General features: G+C 37.8%; 1 long non-coding RNA gene across 25 annotated transcripts in view; it reads right to left on the reverse strand.

Moving 5' to 3' along the window:
* Positions 1-1,933: 1,933 nt before the first annotated feature.
* The window catches only part of LOC101748844, a 36,035-nt gene continuing 18,461 nt past the window's right edge, over positions 1,934-19,507 (reverse strand). For 7 of the 25 annotated variants that reach the window (XR_003073264.3, XR_003073272.3, XR_003073269.3 and 4 more), the window contains 6 exons: positions 18,553-18,736; positions 17,175-17,219; positions 5,727-5,823; positions 3,239-3,420; positions 2,488-2,595; positions 1,934-2,210 (listed from right to left, as the gene is read on the reverse strand). This is a non-coding gene — a long non-coding RNA (uncharacterized LOC101748844). Of the gene's footprint in view, positions 2,211-2,487; positions 2,596-3,238; positions 3,421-5,726; positions 5,824-6,020; positions 13,766-14,370; positions 14,506-15,865; positions 15,929-17,174; positions 17,220-18,552; positions 18,737-19,507 lie in introns of all 25 variants that reach the window. The other 18 variants (XR_003073273.3, XR_003073271.3, XR_003073270.3 and 15 more) reach the window with 13 other exon arrangements.

Below are 19,507 nucleotides of genomic sequence, written 5' to 3' on the forward strand. Positions count from 1 at the left end.
AGGTTGTTTACAAAATAGTTCCAAGACTGTCCCTTTGTGGAAGTACTGGTTTGCAGAACATCTGTTGCTTTCAATAGTCAATACAATGTCATTTGTTTCATCTGAAAGCAATGGCATTTCCCTGTGCTATTGCCATGTTCCCATGAATCAAAGGAAATACGTTAAGAGCATTCAGCCATTATTAATTTTTTATCTGGGGACTCTTGTCTTTCTCTGATCACACATTTATCAGCATTAATTTTAACTTGATTTTTAATAGCATGTTTTCTGTGATGATTTTTATTAAATAGGAAAACACTTGGAATCCAGATTGGGTAGAATGACTCAGTGAAGGTTTGTTAGTGGTTTTGGCTTCATTTCTGTATGTGCAGGTTGATCCATTTTGTAGAAAAAGCAAATAACTAGCAACTGTGTCAGCTTCCCTTTGGCTAGCATCAATTTCTCTGAGAAGGAGATTCAGCATGTAATACCAGCTCAGCCCATTCCTTCTATTTTTCTTAAGATTTGTTCTTTTCTCTTTCTAAGGTTGGTTGGGTTTTTTAATATTAGTCGGAATTCACCATAAGTCAGGATGAGATTTTTGTTAAGTTACATTAATGAAAATATAAGGCAGGCTAAGAAATCACTCCTGAGATCTTTTGCTTACAGATTTCTTATCTATATCACACCTGAAAGGAGGCTGTGGTGAGGTGGGAGGTCTGCCCTTTCTCCCAGATAACAGCGATAGGATGAGAGGGAATGGCTTCAAGTTGCTCCAGGGGAGGTTCAGGTTGGTTATTAGGAAACATTTCTTCTCCAAAAGAGCGGTGAGGCAGTGGCACAGGCTGCACAGGAAGGTGGTGGAGTCACTGTTTCTGGAGGTGTTCAAGAAACATATGGACATGGCACTAAGGGACATGGTTAGTGGGCATGGTATGATGGGATGGTGGTTGGACTGGATGGTCTTAGAGGTCTTTTCCAACCCTTATGATTCTATGATTCTACTTCTGGAATCAGGCAGATGTCTGAAAGGCATGAAACTAACGGCTGTCTTTTTCTATTGGACAAGTTGGTAGATGCACTATTGCATTGGTCCATTGTAGACTCTCATTAACTATTTCATCAGGAGTAAAAAGTAGTGGGAGTTGAAGTATTCCACACCTTGAAATTGTGCCCTCAGTAAACCTCTTGTAAAAGCTACTGCAGCTTCTAAATTCAAAACCCCTGGACTAAAAAGAGAGAAAGTAATAAAACACTGATAAAATAACAGAAACATTTCTAGCTCATGTGATACATAATTCTAAGTATCATGAAGATCATCAGAGAAATCCTCAATCATCACTTTCATAAATGTTTTCAATTAGAGGCTTGCAAATTATTTGGAGTGAATGAGTAAATATTATACAGTAGGAAATTCCTTCTAACTTCCAAGAGGCAATAGTATATTCTGCTTTTTCCCTTTGTAGAAAATGTTTCACATTCAGGGAACAATGAATCAATAATCAATTTTCAGGTGCGTAAGAGTCTGGGGAATTCCTCCCAACAGGCTGTAGGAGCTACCCTATTTCTTAGGAGGAGTGGACACAGCATCTTAAAGGACAGATGGTAATGTGAACTAGCCTGCTAATTTTGGTCACTCAGAAGACAAGTTGTCGGAACAAGTTTACAGTAGAAACGCCTGCAATTAAATGCCATGGGGAAAATGTGTTTGGAGGGGAGGGACCATGACCTTGCACATCTCCAGTTACAGATTTTCCAAATTAAAAGTTAAATAATCCCTCTTACTAGGAGCTTTGAGAAGTTCCTTTTCAAAATTAAAGCTATGTAAAACTGAGAATACTTTAAAATATTTCCCTTCTTTTTTGACTATCCCCTTTAAGAATGGTATGAAAGCCTTCATTTTATACTCAAAACTGGCATGTATATAACCTGAGTCACAGACACAAGGACAAGCTGATTTGAAATACTTTATTGAAATATTTTTTAAAATATTAAGTAATTAAAGAAATAGACAGTATGTGTCTGCTTTAAAAATATTCGGTCTGGAAGGCTTTACTGACAAAACATATGCTCATTCAACAAATGCTTGTTGAAGGATGCTGCACCCGCACGTGTGCTCTAGCAAGCTCATTTCTTCATCTCTTCTTTCCACAGAAATCACAGATGACTGTTCTTCCACTTGACTTCAGGTCTCCAGTGATATTACACTGCATGGAAACACCATGCTGTTTCTGCAGAAACATCGTTCTGAATTAGATATTTAAGACACACTAAAAGATTTTTCATAGGTATCTTTCAGCATCTCACAGCCTTAGACCATTAAATTCACATAAATGTTACTGCTGTGGTTGCATAATTAGAAAATAAAAGAAGGACTTTTAAAAGCTATGGTTCCAGCACTTAGGTTAGCTTGAAGGATTCTTTCTACTGTAGTATTTTCTGCTCACTTGACTTCACAATGAAAATCCTAGTAATCATCATTCATTTCAGCCATCCCCGTAATTTTACCTGAAGCAGAGAAAATGTTCTGCTTGTTCTCTCATGCACATATCAGACTGCAGAGGCTGGAAAGGAGAGCTGTGTGATTCCGCCAATAAAGGAGAAGAAATAGGAAATCTGGAAAGAAACTTGAGTCACTTCTTGACTGTAAATAAGAAAAGGTCAAAATACGTAATTTCTATGAGCCAATAATTTAGGGGGGAAAATGTTTGTCCATAAGCTACAGCTATTGCAAAAGGAATAAGGTAATTTTTCACTTTGAAATATGAAAGCAGAAAGACTGTTATTTCTTATATACATTTTCTGAAACATTTCTTCCAATGTGAAACTTATCAGAACCAGCTTGCCCTTGTGGCCAGTATCACTCTTGAAATATCAGCAAGAAAACTGGTGAAAACAGTTCAACAGGAAATTTTCTAATTTTATTTGGATAAAAAGCACTACCTGGACTCTCTTTTTGATAGTGTCCCCATTTCTATTTGCTCTAGCATCAGCAAAAAATCATTAGTGAATACCACTTTCCAGAGGGAAGGGATGCATCCAAGGGACCCAGGGTGAAAAGCAGACTCCTACACTTTGAATCATGGACAATGGCTGGCTACACATTCAGTCTCCATATTCTCATGAGTACAGAGGGCATCTTGCACAAATGTGACAAGGACTCACGATACAACATGATGAATATTGGAGCGGTCATTCTTTCTGAGCAACAGCCATTCTCTGACTGCCTGTGAAAGGATTTAGCTCCTACACTACTTACTTTTGCAGATCACGGCATCGCAGGCATCCTGTAGTCCAACATTTGAGTGTCAGCATAATATGGGTATGCTGGGGTAACTGGGGAAACTGTTGAGGTCCAGGCTGTGGTTCGTGGCACGTTCAAAGCATTTAATGAGTGAAGCTGATTGTTGTAAATCTTCAGCATTTCAGAATTCTGACTTACTAAAAAGAAAGCAAATGGACAAAAACCTCATTCACTGATGTTTATTAATGCAAAAAGTTAACTTTTTATTGCGAACTTAGAAAGGGCCAAGATCTCTATGATTTTCACCACCAAGCTTTACTTTTTATGTGAGACCCAGTGGCATAGGTGTCAACTGAATTAAAGGCTAGTAGGAGGGATGAGCTGTCTTTGTGTTATAGCCATTTGCTTTTGTAGCTGCAAAAGCTTTTCCAAGAGAATAAAAGATAATTTATGATTCATCATATTGTGATGGAACTGAGGAAAGAAAGAAAGTGATAGCTTGTTTAGCTTTCAGAATTCCATTGGCAATTTCATTTCATTGTAAATACATCTCCTTCCTACGTCTGGCTTAGAAACTTACTTGTTAAGTACTCAGAATTGTTGTAGGGTAGTGAAACCTGCAGATTACGAAAAGGAAGTCCTTGTGGGTTTCAGTTTCTGCCAGGAATAACAAAGCTAGAAGAATACATCTGCGAGAAAGAATTATCTTCTAGGTATAAATAAAAAGTTTCTTTACTCTTAAAAATCATGAAAATATGTGGTTCCCAGTGAAATTATAACAAAAGTTCACAATTAATCTTTAGGAAAGTAATCTACAACTCTACTCTGCAGGTTACAGTATCAGTACCATTACTGAGTCTCCATCTGGATAAACAAATTCACACAGAAAGATTTATAGAAACTGAAGAACATAAGCACCTGTAGCAATCTATAAATCCAAAACCTGTTTTTACACACGTGTGGTTCCTTTTTTCCTCCCTCACTATTCATCCTTCACCTTAAAGGCCACTGTCAAGTGCTTTGAAATTTTTGCTGTCTCTACGTATTGTTAAATCTGACTTCAGGGTTACTGCTTTAAACGTTTCTTGCTGGAAAATCTCTCACTTCCTCATCTCTTGACATTTCCACTACAGTCTCCCTTGATGAAGTGAATGCTGATCCTTAATTAACAGAAGTAACTTTATTGGACTGAGCAACATGGTTTCTTGACAGCTAAAGATTTCATGATTAGCTGGGTTTTCCACAAAACATTATTTAAAGCTGGATTTTTTTTGTGTGTGTGCAATAACGGAAGTATCTTAGAAGTTTTACCTCATGGGAAAAATGATACAATCAATAATATATATATATAAGAAAGATGGATATAAAAAATAAGCCAGTAGCTGAGGAAATTAGCTGGATAAGTAAAAAAAAAGTTAAAAATCTACTAAAGTGCACTTAGTCTCATTCAGAAGAAAGAAATCTGACCCAAGAGAAGTCAGCAGGAAAAGAGAAAATCATCAGTGACACTGTGAAGAAAAGAAGACAGAAGAGCAAAGCAGGAATTTGGAGAATAATTGCAAGGGATACAACAAACCCAATGAAACTTTCCAGGTATTACAGAAGCAGGAAGTCAAAAGTGAATTAGTTATCCCCAGGCCTAAGACGACCACAGACTAAAAGATAATAAAAATGTAAATAAACTTAAAGAATTCTTTAAATTATCCCTTCCCACCATGTCACAACAGAAGTATACATTCACCAATCCAGAATCAGTAATTTCAAGTAATGAAGATAGGCCTCGAATAGAGACTTAAGACGAAAAGTACAGGAAAAGAGGCTGGAACAAACTGGCAATCAGCAACTCATGAGAACTAGCTGATACCTATCCAAAGCTCTGCAGGTGCTGAAGACAGAAAGGATTTAACAGCTAACAAAATATGAAATCTCTGGTTAAAATCAGCAGCTACACTGGAGACCTGCAGGGTAACAACTGTTCCAGCTATTAAAAAAAGAAAGAAAAAAGAAAAGGTAGGGAACTGGAGAAACGCAGATCACAGTTTTATTTCAATATCAGTTAATCTTGTAAAAATTAAATAAAAATAGTCTTTTAAAACATCTCAGGGAACATGTTAGGACCAATGTCTGATAGAACCCCATGTGTTTTGTATGAGTATAATCACTGAGAAAAGAAATGTGAACAGTGAGTCAGTCAATTAATTTTGCAGATGGTTGAAAATTATTTCATTTGGCAAGATGAGAGAAGATTGCAAGGTATTCTGAAGGGACCTAATAAACATGTGTTAGTGAGAAGCAGAACATCTAAAAATTGGTACTGGCTGATATTCAGGAAGAACAATCAAAAGGAACAGTTTCAGCCCCATGAATTTGCTAACCGAATTTGCTTTTAGAGCCAAGATATCTGTGGCATTTTTTATTTAATGTAAGTCTAGATATACTGTCTATGAGGTTTGTAAGTTCTTATGTATAAGGAATAAAATAATTATTAACCACTGGAGCCTACAGGTCAATAACATTTGTAGCAGGTCTTCATCCATCTTCAGGAATCGCAGGCATAAGGATCCAGGTCACTTAAAGGCCAACCAGCCTCAGTTCAGTCCCTGGGAAGATAATAGAGCAAAATGTTGTGATCAGTGGTGCAAAGTCCAACTGGCAGCCAGAAACTACAGCACCCCTCAGGGGCTGACACTGAAGTTCATACTGTTTAATGTCCTCATTATTAACCCCAATGGCAGGACAGTATGCATTCTTAGCAAGTCTGCAGACAACACTAGATTAGGAGGAACCAAGCTGGTACCTGAACAGAAGATTCAGAGCAGGTGGAGCCAGGCTGAGCAAAATTCCTAACAGATGTGCAGAACAGTAGGGGGAAAAAGGCTGTGGGCACAATTTGGAACACAGGAAATTCCAATTAGATATAAGGAAAATATTTTCATTATAAGGGTAGTCAAACACTGGAACATGTGTTCAGACAGCTTTTGGGATCTCCAGCCTTGGAGCTGTTGAATACTTGATTAGAAACCTTCCTGAGCAAACTGATATAATTAGACCCTCTTTGAGCAATGGACTGAATTAGATGACATCCAAAGGTCTCCTTCAACCTAAGTTATTCAATGATTCTATGATTCTAACTGATTTCAAAATTCTTCACCGTTAGTAGTTAGGAACCTTCCTTTGAAGCATCTAACACCCAACTGCGCAAGAGATGGGATACCAACTGCTTTACACATCTTTAGATCCCAAAGCCTGTTCTAAATTAGAGAGTAGTGCAGGACCCAGAGGCATGCTAATAGTCTGACTGCATGTCCCAGAAAGACTGATGTGTGAGGTGCCTGTGGCTGAGCATGAATGAGTCCATGTGGAATAGCACACTGTAAGGTAGCTTTAAAGCTTACCTCAAAAGACAATAAAGACTTAGCCCTAAGGCATCTTCTGTCCAATCCAGTATGGCTATTTCTGCCCGTTTACCAGAAAAACTCTTTGAGTAGGATTTTTAAACAAACAGCAAGGTATCTTGAAAAAAGGGAAAAGAAGTAACCATGCACAAAGAAATGCAGTCATTCACCATTTTGTCTGGGTATCATTTGATGGCCCTTCTTTGGCGAATCTACTTTTTTTTACGGTCTCTTAATTTGAAAAGGTATTCATCATACCACAGAAAATCACACTTTCTCAAAATTATTCAGAGCAAAGATAGAAATGGCTGAACATATAAACATAATTTTATATATACATGTATATATGTATTAGCAAGTTTGAAGATGATGTCTGCATATGCTGTACTGACATTTTAAGTGTGATATAGCTGCATCAATCTGGAGAGGCAATGTAATGCTTTAACGTTAATTCCTAACTTCTTGGTAATATTTCCTTATACTTTTATGAGCTCATTTCTACTGATATGCTATTCTCAATCTATATAGGTTCCTGTAGGACACAACTTGAAAAGTTTCTCTCTCTAAGAATACAGGTTAATAGTTTATTTGAAGAGTGAAATGTATTGTAGTTTGTTTTACATGGAATGGCAAGCTAGAGCAATAATGAACTCAGTGAAGGGCTATAAGCAGAGAGGAGAAATATTGTCAGGATGTCATTATAGACCAGCATAATGCTGAGGGATATTCTTGCTGAGTACAAGAAAAACTGCCCAACTGACATTTTCCATAACTTGATGAAAGAGTCAATAGCATGCTGCAAGTACTATTCAAATCACTAATGAAATAGAGGGAAAAGGAATCTAGAAGATTGAGACATGGAAAAAAAAAAAAAAGAGGTTAGATTTTAAATATATAGACTGATGTCTGTGGGGAGAATAATTCAAAACATAAATATTCACTTGTTTGGAATACTTTAAAATATGTAGAGTAAAAATATTCCAATTTGTGTCTAAAGATCAAAATAGTTATCTGCTTGCAGCGCAATACTGATACATAAAACAGCTGCGACTGTGGGAACTGATAGCCTCATCACATATTAAGGAGTTCAAATCTTCTGTATATCATGATGACAAAAATCAGCTACCAAGCTGCATACATATCCAAACACTTCTGCAGAAGAAAGATGTCTATGAAGGATTTTTGAGAAGACAAAATAAGAGGAGATGCTTCACTGGTTCTGTTAGGTGGAAAGCTGTTGAGAGCAGAATACTATTAATGTGATTTATTAATTCTCCCTTGTCATTGTACCTGGAAGATGTGAACGCAAACTAGGAGACATGAAAATCTGTACTCCATTTGGACTGCACTGTGGCTAAAGAGCCCTTCTCTTTTCTACAGACTTTTAACAAATGAGAAATTAAACCTGCACTCAATACATATTGACATTTCTAGTGCCAAGGATATATGTTAACATATGTTAAGGATATATCTGATCTTATATTGGACAGCCCATCAATGACCTTTCTCTCTTCCACCACATATTTCCAAAATCACTTTCTTTTATTTTTTATGTCATTGTCTACAGAAACGTAAAGGAGAGGTTGACAGAACTGCATTCGTTCAGTGTTGGGGTGAGGGACTAAAAATGTGGAGGGGGGCCAGACCATATCTTCAATTGGCTAGTGGGAGGCTACAAGAACAAGACTCATCTCTTCATGAAGATTCATAGTGAAAAAGACAAAGGACAAGAGACACTGCTTGCAAGAAGAGGAATTATGATTGGATGTCAGAAAAAAAAAATCTTTTAACAGAAATTGTAGTCAAAATCTATAACAGGTTCTTTCATAATGGTTGTGAGATTTCCATCTCTGAAGATACTCAGAGTTTGCCTAGTTAAGGCCTTGGGCAACCAGATCTAGCCTGTACCAGATTTTGAACAGGACATTAGATTAAATGACCTCCAGAGGTCCCTTACATCCTATACAATTCCATGGTCCTAGTACACACTTGGAGGAGAAACCCACACATGATAGCTTTCATAAACCAACAGTGCCCACAAGATGGAAACAAGAGACATATCTGGGGCCTAGTTCTGCAGATAATTATATTAATCACTGCATGTAGTCACCAGACTCTGTTTTCTCCATAGCTTTCTTATGGCTAACAGTATTTGAAAAATGATAATCAAAAGCTGAACTATCTCCACTGGGAAAGAAGAGCACTCTCCTTGCTGTTTGTCTTCAGGCTTATTTTTATTATTTTTAATAAAAACTTTTGAACATAGGGAAAAAAATCTAGTAATCTGCCAAATGTGTGCTCTGTTTTCTTATTGATAAAAATTCCTATAATCTGACAGAACTTTCTTAAGAGCACCCCTTTCTGATATTTCCTTTTATCTCCTGCTGATAACCTTTTGATTTGCAATGGCTCAGATGCAAGAAGGTCTTATTAATAAGACTTCACAATGAACATCTAAACTACTTTTGCTCAGTTGAAGCAGTGTGTGATACTAGCAATAGCAAATAAGGAAATTTTACTCGGGTGTCATAAGCCTACCATACAACCATAAAATTGGTATCTTCTGCCTAGGGCTCTCACTGCTATTAGGTTGAATTCAGCACACTGCTAAAAAAGAATTTTCAGCCAAATAAAGGTATTAAAATAGCAGCAAGTGTACCACAAAAAAATAAATGTAACAAAGAGCAAGAAAAATCAGAGAGCTCCTTCAGTCAAGGACAAGTTATTATACTCACATACAAACCCTTATATTAAAATAAGGGCAAGGTTGATTCACAGGCCCACAGGGATATTTGTTTTATACTATGGCGGGATAGTACAGTCATACAGCAGTTAAAAAAACAAAACAAAACAAAACAAAAAACGTGATCTCTGTGACATTTGTCTGGCACAGAAAGAGCTTTGGTTTTGTTTTGTTTTATCTTATGCAGCTATAACAGCTATATCCCTTGTTCCCATCACTGCTGGTATACAGTCAGGAATTTTGCTGTGGTGCCCTGCTAAATCCAGTCTCCCAGTCCCATGGCTGCAGGATTGGAGTTGGGAAACCCTGGGCACGTGACAAGAGCTTATAAACACAGAAAAGAAAGAGGAAGTTCTGCTGTCACTCTTCCACACTACTGGAAACCCCTTAATAGTAGAGATGTTGGAAACTGGGAGGTGGAATCATAGAATGGTTTGGGTTAGAAGGGACCTCAAAGCCTACCCAGTCCCAACCCCTGCCATGGGCAGGGCTGCCCCCCACCACCTCAGGCTGCCCAGGGCCCCATCCAACCTGGCCTTGAGCCAGGGATGGGGCACCACGGCTTCTCTGGGATCAGATACTTCATGCTGTGCCTTCTGACACGGCCCTGTTTACCCTTATGTTCCTGGATAACCACCTTGGCAGCCTCAGGTACCACTTGTAACAGCACAGTTCCAGCCAAGAACAAGGGGCAGAAACAGCCTCCAGGTGTGCCTTTTTCTCCACATGACTACACCTCAGCACAAGCTGCAGAAGTAGAAAAGGCAATCAAGAGCTGAGGAAGAGGGAGGGTGCAAAGTGAATGAGACCAGAAGGGTAACCAGCTCAGGCAGATAAACAACATGGTGAGATGCGTATCTGATTGCCAGAAGAGGAAGGCTCTGCACTGTAGGAAGGCACAGGACCAGAGAGGCTGTGGGATGGGCAGAAAGATCAAGATTGAAGCGTCCATCATGAGGAAAAAGCATGTTTTGATGCCAGTTGTTGGTGATGGCTCAGTGAATCATACCTCAAGCATTTTTATTTAAGCAACTGCTGACCACTCTGAGAAATTCAAAACGGAAAAACTAAAGCAGCACTGAAGTGAGACACAGGAATGGGAGAGAAAAATCCCAGATTTGATAGAGTAATGTGAAGTACACATCACCTCTCATGGCTGTTCACAACCAGGACATGATATGCCACTTTTACCTTTGTCCATTGAAACTTTTTTTTATAAAAAATCCATCGAATATCCATGTTTAAACAGAGAAAGAATAAAATAAAATCTTGAAAAAAGATTGCAGTAAAAACCTTAATTTCCTGGATTTATAAATCTGCTGATATTCTTCTACCTCTTGTACATATAATTGATACAATATAGGCTAAGAGCATCCAGAGAACTTTAATGCAGATTTCTGCCTTGAAAAATACAACACTAGCAGGAACCTGTGAGAAGGTGTTTTATCTCCTTCCATATGCCTGAAGTGCCAGTGAAAAGCCCTGGGAATCCTGTAGGCAATATGTGGATGAAAGAAAGGGGAGCTGAGATATGCTTCTGCTACTCAAGATGTAAATTCTGTAAAATTATTTCTTCCTATGTTATAAAATACAGTTCTCCGTAGGCCACTCTGCCAGATTAATTAGCTTATCAGCTCTGAATCAGGGAGGAACAACCAATTTCTTAGCCTTATATTTTCCCTAGACTGCTCCCCACACTTTGCTGCATCTGCATAGAGCCGGTGGGAAAGGGAACCTCCTAGAAAAGAAAACAAGGGGCCTGCTCTGTTCCTATATAAATCACTAAGAGTAATGACACTGACTCCAGTGGGCCCTTAATTATCAGGAAAGGGGATTTTTGAGAAGATGATTACTGCTAGAGGTCTCAGAGTGTAATTTAATTACTCTTAATGGTAATCACAGTCACTACACCATTTCATCCTTCCATTCAACAGAATATATCAAACACTTCACAGAACTGTGAGCACAAGAACAAAACACAGAACAAGTGTAAGGAGTTCTAGTTAGTGAGCTGATGTCTCAATCACTCACAAGGCTGATGATTATCAGCCTCGTAATTCCCCTGGTTCTGTTGCACTTCTCAAAAGGAGGGAAAAAAAAAAAAGGGGGGGGGGGGGGGAAGGACACAGTGTCCTTAAAACATTTCAGGGACAGATTCTGCCACACTTGCTCCTACTGAATAATATCATGCCCAATTAGATCTTCATCCAAGTCTACTGAGAAGAAGAATTTGCAGTTTCTTACAACGTACAGGAACTTGACTAGCATATATCTTCCAAAGTACACCACAGTGGGAGTAGGAGTAGAACAAATCCAACCTAAACCTAAATCATCTCTGATGCTCTCATTCTGCGTGACAGCTGTGATCCCACTGGACACCTAGACACGTGACATGCAAATACAAAAATACCAATGTGTGAACACCAGGTTTCGATTGTGGCCTATTGTAATGCTTAACAGACACAAAAGCATTGGTGTATGTCTTTGAGATGGTAGTAGGACTTAGTACCATTCATAAGATCATTTCAACTATTGAACATCTAGTTTTACTTTAAGTGAAACAATGACTTCTTTCACACCAATTGAATCCCATTTAAGGCAAAAGAATTTTCTAGATCTAAGTAGTTTTAGGTCTGGAGAAAACTGGACCCTCAAAGTATGGTGATTCATCTTCTTAACTAGTTCTCTAATCCAACCTTATTCACTAGTTCAGAAGAATCCTGAATGTCCTGTTTTCATAATCATAGATTCATCGAATCAAAGAATGGCTTGGGTTGGAAGGGACCTCAAAGATCATCTAGTTCTAACCCCCATGCCACAGTCAGAGTTTCCAACCACTGTATCAGTCACTAAATCAATTTAAAGATAATAAAGATCATTTCCTCAGCATTGCAAATAGGGCATTCAGAAGTTACATTACAAATAAGCTCTCTGAGTGGTGAAATCCATAGCCTACCACAGACCCCCAATTTTTTTATTATTTTTTTTATTTTTATTTTTATTTTTTTTGTAATCTGCACAAATAACTGCATATGTTTCAGGCAACAACTTTCAACTGTTTCTCCCCAGGTATTCCCTCAGCTGGAAACATTAATCTCAAAACTCTTCTATGTTTATTTTTAGCATCTTCACTAGGTGGTTTGGGAAGTTTTTTTGTTGCTATTGTTTGGTTCTTGTGGTTTTTTATTCCTATTTATTTTGGGATTTTTTAGTGGGAACTTCAGAAATAATGCCATCGTTTTACTAGTTCATCTTTTTTCTTTTTTTTTTTTTTTTTTTTTTTTTTCCTCAAAGAGCCTCATTTTAGAGTTCTGCTGTTGCTCAGTTTCATCTTAATAACATCGTGAGTTTAATCTCCAGTCAGGACTTGTTTCTAAGATGATGTTTCAAGTTGTATCACTACTCTTTTCAATAGGTTAGAGAGTCAGAGGTAGGAAAATGTAGGCATAGAGACTTTCTGTTATTTGCTGACATTCTGACAGCAGATAAATTTGGATTGCTTCCTTTTCCTTCATGGATTCTTGAAATATTTAGACCTTCTTCCTGTATTTTTACATGTTTTAAGAGCTAGACCGTACGTAAAAGGAAAAAGTTTTCTATTCCCCCTTTGGAACCTTTAATCTGGTGGTGCATGACTAAATAGCATGTCTACATCTCCAAATCCCCACAGTACTGGGATATAAGAAGCAAGAATAAAATTACGAATGAGGCAGGGATCCTAGTCACTGGTCAGGAAACACTCTATAGACAACACTTCTGAAAGGCACTAAGTCAGCAAAGTCAGATTGTATTCTGTGTGACAGAAAGTGAGAATTTAGCCCTCTTCTGCTCCGTTTTGTAATTGTTCTGACTGTTACAGAGCATTCATCCATGGACTGAAATGTGTATATACAAGTCAAGAAGGTACGGCCCCAGCTCCCTGAGCTCAAAGTTTAGGACAAGCCAGAGATAAAGAGTGGTTCCTTCCCAATAGTATCAAAAGAGACAATAAATAAGAAGTCCACGCAACTGGTAACACAAACAGTAGTTGAAATGTAATGTTAGTGTTTTTGAAAGCTATATATCACACTCAGTTTGGTTTTCTGGAATAAAGATGAAGTGAATTTATCTGGAATAAAGATGAAGTGAATTTTTCATCTGTGGGGTCATAACATTGCAAACCTGGCTCCCCAGAATCCTCATACCCTGTATAAGATAGCAACGTCTGTAAGATTCAGCACAGTTTTGGATATAAACAGAGTAGGTACAGTTCAGACAGAGACAAAGCAATAGAATTAACTTTCAACTTTCCTTTATCATCTTCTTGGAGATTGCTGGTTTTTGTCCTTGACAAATGACACATGTAAAGTTGTTTTGAGAACTCCAGTGCAGCCTTCCACTTTGCAAAACAGGTATAGATTCATTCTGAGGGCAGAACATAGCAAGGCCATGAACCTTTTTTGGACAAGAATACTTGCTGAATATGTGAACACCCTACGTCACTTGCTGCTAAAAAGCATTTGAAGACAACCAGTCTCTTCACAGAGACAAGTCTCCCTTCACGTAGGAAAGGTAATCAGTAACCATGTTAATAGTTATTAGACTTACAAAAGAAATAGTTTATTGTATTTTGTTTTTATTAAAAGACTCTGATACGTGAAATACAGTTTAATAATATTATGTCATCACATTATTAAAAATTATTAAACTTACCCAATGAAACTTACTGCTGATATGAATAAGCTAAACCAATTTTGTTGCTGCTAGAGGAAAAGACTTGGAATGCTTGGGCATTATGAAAAAGAACTGTACCTGATTTTTTCTTTCTTTATGAACATCAAGTCTACATTTTTTTAATATGTTGCTCTCAGCTAGCAATGGAAGCCATTTGCAGGTTATCAATGGTGTCAAAGGTTTTGTAAGAGTGAAGATTTTTCCTATTTGTATCAGTACATGCCACCAGGCAGATGCCTTCTTGCTTTATCAAAGATGCTAACATTTATGCTCAGCAAAGTAGAATGTATACTAACCCAAGTAGACCAGATGATACTCTAGCCCACAGGTATCACACGTCAGGGCCAGTGAGTTTTGAGAAGAGCAAGAAAATTCTCCCCAGTTTGCTACAAGGGAAAATTCACAGAGAAGAGCTCACAAACTGATGCTTTCTGGGGAAAAAAAAAAAAAAAGAAGAAACAATCCAAATAAAAATCAAACATAGATCCAGATAACAATCATCTAATTTGGGAACAGATATCCCAAGAATATATATGTAGAGATATTAGCAAAACAAATTGTTTGGTCTTTTAGTTGTAGATACTGGAAAGAAAGTACTCTTTTTTTGGTTGACTTCCACGCTGCTCCAATGAGTAAAAGTACTAACACAAGACAGGTAGGGAACACAGAAAGATTGGTAATGTTCAGTCTGATTCATCTTTCATTTTATGCCAAGATAAATTAACTAGGTGAATTAGTGATAATAGGACTAACTGCCATTCTCATCAGTATAGATATTGATGAGTCCCCATTTAGGAATGGGGACTATAAGAAATAAGAGGACAGACTCTTTAGCAGCATCTGTTGTGATAGGACAAGGGGATTTTTAAACTAAAAGAAGAGATTTAGATTTCATATGAGGAAAAGGTTTTTTACAATAACGGTAGTGAGTCACTGGAACATGTTGCCCAGAGAGGTGGTGGCTGCCCCATCCCTGTAGACATTCAAAGTCAGGCTGGATGGGGCACTGAGCACCAGATCATTGCAGGGATGTTGGACAAGATGACCTTTAAAGGTTCCTTGCAACTCAAACAATTCTATGATTCTATAATTAAATCATGAGCTGTTTTTCGCCTGCAAGACAGTGTGCTCTAAGGAGCAGAGGTAACGCTATTTGAATACATCATAGTAATATAACTTTTCTGAATCAAAAGTGGACTAAGGAAGTTACAAATATCTGACATTATTCATCTGTTTTCTTCTTTGCCTCAGTCTACTGAAAAGGTCTTCTCAGCATGTGGGGAAGGTTTTCACATCCTTTCTGGGAAATCAGCACATCTCAGTGACTCACTGAAGTGCTCTACACTAATGCCCATGTCATGGGAACAAAAGGATGAAATGGAGGCCTGTATGCAGTAAAAGGGCTATGAGTTCATTAAAATGCAGTGGGATAGCTCACGTAATTAGAGCCTATTAGATAACCGGACATCTACTAAAGACACAATGTAGTCCAGCACAAACAATCCATATTTCTGGAGTGCATTGATGATCCCAACACAGGTGATCAAAAGATCAAGTGTAGACATCCTGACTAAACTCAGATATAAACAGCAACAGATGATCCAGGACAAACACAGAGTCATTATTCAAACCAAAGCCCATCTGGAGGTGAATCTGGTGAGGGACATAAAAGGTAACAGGAAAGACTTCTACAGGTCTTGAAAACTAGGGAAAATATGGGCCCAACGCTGAATGAGGAAGGAAGGCTTTGAAGAACACTGAAAAGACTGAGGTATTCAGTGCCATTCTTACCTCAGTCTTTCCTGGTAATACTCGTCTTTAGGAATTCCTGACCCCTGAGACCAGAGGGAAGGTCTGAAGCCAAAAAAAAAGACCTATCTTTAGTAGAGGACAATCAGGTTAGGATGCATTTGAATAAAACAGGACGTGAGCCCAAGGAACTTGATGGGATACACCTAGCTAAGGGAGCTGCTCATGGTAAGGCCTTTTAATTATCCTGGAGAGGTGGAGCAGGTTGCCCTGATGTGTTGGCATCACTATCAAAATGATATAGCTATGATGGCTTTAGGCACTCAAATGAACAAAGCCCTGAGCAACTTGGTCTGATCCCAGAGCTTGTCCTCTGGTGGGTCAGAGACCTCCTGAAGCCCCTTTCCAACCAGATTACTGTGTGGTAGTAGCATCTCATGGTCATTGGCTCTCCACAGTCACTGGCATCACTTTGATCAAGAGGCAGGCAGTCACACGGCTTTAATGCTCTGCTTACCTATTTAGGTGTGGAATTTCCATGTATAAGCATCTTATTTCAGTTATAATATCTGATATTTTCTGTAATTTATTCAGCCTCTGTTCCATGAGGCTCTGTTCTCTGTCATTCCTATCTGATTTGTGCACTGTTAGTAGAGTCCTGAAGATTTCCCTTCCACCTACTTCCTAAGCTGTCCACAGTCTTTTTTAATCTTTTTTAATCCTTAACCCACTTTATCTTATTCCAGTTCAAGTCTGTACCCTCAAAAAAAAAAAAAAAAAAAAAAATCATGTTTAAGCTCTAAAAAGTATATTTCACAAGTGTCAAAATAGCTCACTGATTTCCATGTGAGCATCTGACTGTGCTATTGGAAACAAATTCTTCAGACACTTTGCTAGGGCTTTAGGCATTCATATTTGGCAGAAGAAAATAAAACAAAAAATAAAAATAAAAAGGAACACACAGAGCTTTTGTGCACATTGCTTTGCAGAGAATCCCAGTCTGGAAGCCAAGCTGTAAACTTGGCACACAAATGGCATTAAGGAGATGAGCTTTATAAACCATATGCCTCAAAACCAAATACTACAAGCATAGATTCTAAGACTTGTAAGACTTTATGAAGCATTGTATAGTTTCTAGCATTTAAAAAGGAAACATGCAACATCACGTCCCAACAATAGCTTTGCTCACCTAGGAATAAGATGATTTGTAAGTAGTCATTAAATAGATAGTATTCAATTATTTCTATAAATGAAAAGGGTCAATTTTACCACTTTCAAAACACATGCATAATTATAACCTTTAAAATTTTAAATATATTATGTATATGTATATTTTATATATACTACTTACAACACTGCTTGTATAAAACTGGACTTTGTTAGTAGGAACATCATTCTGAAAGAAAATTACAGAAAAATAGAAAATATTTCAGTAGCAACTAGTGGTAATGCTGAGTTCCAGGAAAAAGTGATGATAAGGATGATCAATATATTACTCCAATAACAAGCTGAACCAGATACCTCTTTCTATGGGCGACTAAAAGCCTTCACCAATGTGTTTTTTGTTTCCTTTGTTTTTTATTCAGTTTTGTTGTGTGAATTCCTTTTATCCTATTGCTGTGTTGCCTGACATGTACTCAGTGCAAGAATTCCAGCCTTCTGTGATTTTTGGTTTTGCTTTTGTCTTTGCTTATTTTTTCTCACATACTGAGTGGAAGAATGTGGACTCACAGGAACTAACGACATAATTTGTAAACCTGTCAGCAAAAGACATAAGAATTAATCTAGTGGTGGTCTGGTAAAAGAGGAAATGATGATCACAGGGGTTTTATCTTAACTTTGTATCAGCATCCTCATTTCTACTTCTAGCCAGGCTTCTACATCTACAGACAAACCTCAGAGCCTGATGTTTTTGCTCTGCAGGAACACATGGTTGTCAGTCAATATGTATTCATGGAAAGGCCTGATGTAACTCTTGAGTCCATCTACACCTAACCCCCACCGCCTCCAAATCTCACATGAAACTTCCACATTTGCTCTTCTATTTCCTCCTTTATGTCTCTTTGCCTGCAGTACTATGCAGTGTGTAAACTCTGCAGCATATGTGATATTCCATCTCCAGCACTCCAATTCTTTGCATGAATATCTGCTTGGGATGCCCCTGGAGGAGTCTTCTTAAGGATACAGTTGTTCCAAAACCCACAGGGGCCATACAATTCTTAGCAACAATAGCATGTTTTTGAGAAAGCATTGAGTGGCAAAGTGGTACCCTATCACTAATGTATATTTAATTTTTTTTTTTAAAGTAACTGAGGAAAGCAACCCTCCATCCAACTTCAAATCTACTAGTTTTATTCTTCAGAGATAAGTAAGAGGGATTCTCTACATCTGTTGTTGTTTGCTTTTCCACGGGGAAGCAAGAATTCTTGTTGGCTTTATCATTGCTGTATTTTTCCTACTGACTTTCCCAGTAGAAGCATCTGGGAAGAAGGCTATAAAAATGAGTGAAAGCAAAGGGGGTATGAAAGACAAGAAAAGTGGTGTTATAATAATCCACGAGGACAGTTTCTCAATGGGTAGAAAATCTTCGGAGGGAAACTACCATATGAAACTTAGGTGATTGGGATGCTTTGATAGGTACTGTCTTATTTGTATTAAGAGTTTCCAGAAAATTAATGGGTTATTATGATTAAGAGCAATCTACATCATTATGCTGTTAATTGGCACACCTTATCACTACCTGCAGGGTTCCACATTGGATATTTGATGATTCATCAGTGGTGTGCTCAACAAAGGGTCTTTGGGATAGTAAGAGTTTTTTGCCTTGCATTGTTAGCAGGGCCCAGAGATGAGTGAGCTTTGTTTCATCTTTGATCAGGTCCTTTGTGTCTCATGGCACAGTCATCATCTTCTCTAAGACAAAAAACATAGAAAGATTAATATTTAGGAATTCTTACAGATACTGTACAGTTGACTGGTTTAGTGATAGCTGTTAGAAGAGAGTTTAAGCCACTAGTTCTATGCCATGTTGTCATTTTCTCAATTCCTCGAAGACTGACAAAATAATGAAGAAAAATATTAATCACTAAGATGTAAAGAGAATCTTCACAACTGGTTTATACAATAGAGTGGAGAAAGCCTTGTAGTGAACAAGTGTCCCTGTAGGACAGGAGAAGCCTGTCCTATATACATACATATAAATATTAAATAAATCCATAGACAATAAGACAAAACATGGCTTAAAGTGAAGCACAGAAGAATCCAAGCAGACATGAGAAAAACTAAAGCAGAGCTAATTAAACAATGAGATGTACTGTTGGTTCAACAAACAGGATCTCCATCATCTGAGAGTTTCAATAGCAAGTTAGACAGAGGTAAAGAATGATACATCTATGGCTGATCCTGTCTTGCTAGGCACTGATGGAGTAGACAGTATCTTAAGGCTTCTCCTGACATTTCATACTTCATAATATGCATCTTCAGCTTTCAGTACTGAAAGTATCTGAGATCATTTTAGCAGAATGAACTTATCTTGAACATTTTTGAGCTGATGAAAAATGCTTTATGAACTCTTTCCCTGAGAAAAGTTATTTGATCAATGTTGCATTATTGCGTATTGTTATTTTGCTTTATTTTTTTAACCAACATCTTGGTTTTCAAGGGTCGGGTTCCTTCTAAGCAAGG

Source organism: Gallus gallus, chromosome 1 (genome assembly GCF_016699485.2).
Source record: "Gallus gallus isolate bGalGal1 chromosome 1, bGalGal1.mat.broiler.GRCg7b, whole genome shotgun sequence".
NCBI classification, from domain to species: domain Eukaryota; kingdom Metazoa; phylum Chordata; class Aves; order Galliformes; family Phasianidae; genus Gallus; species Gallus gallus.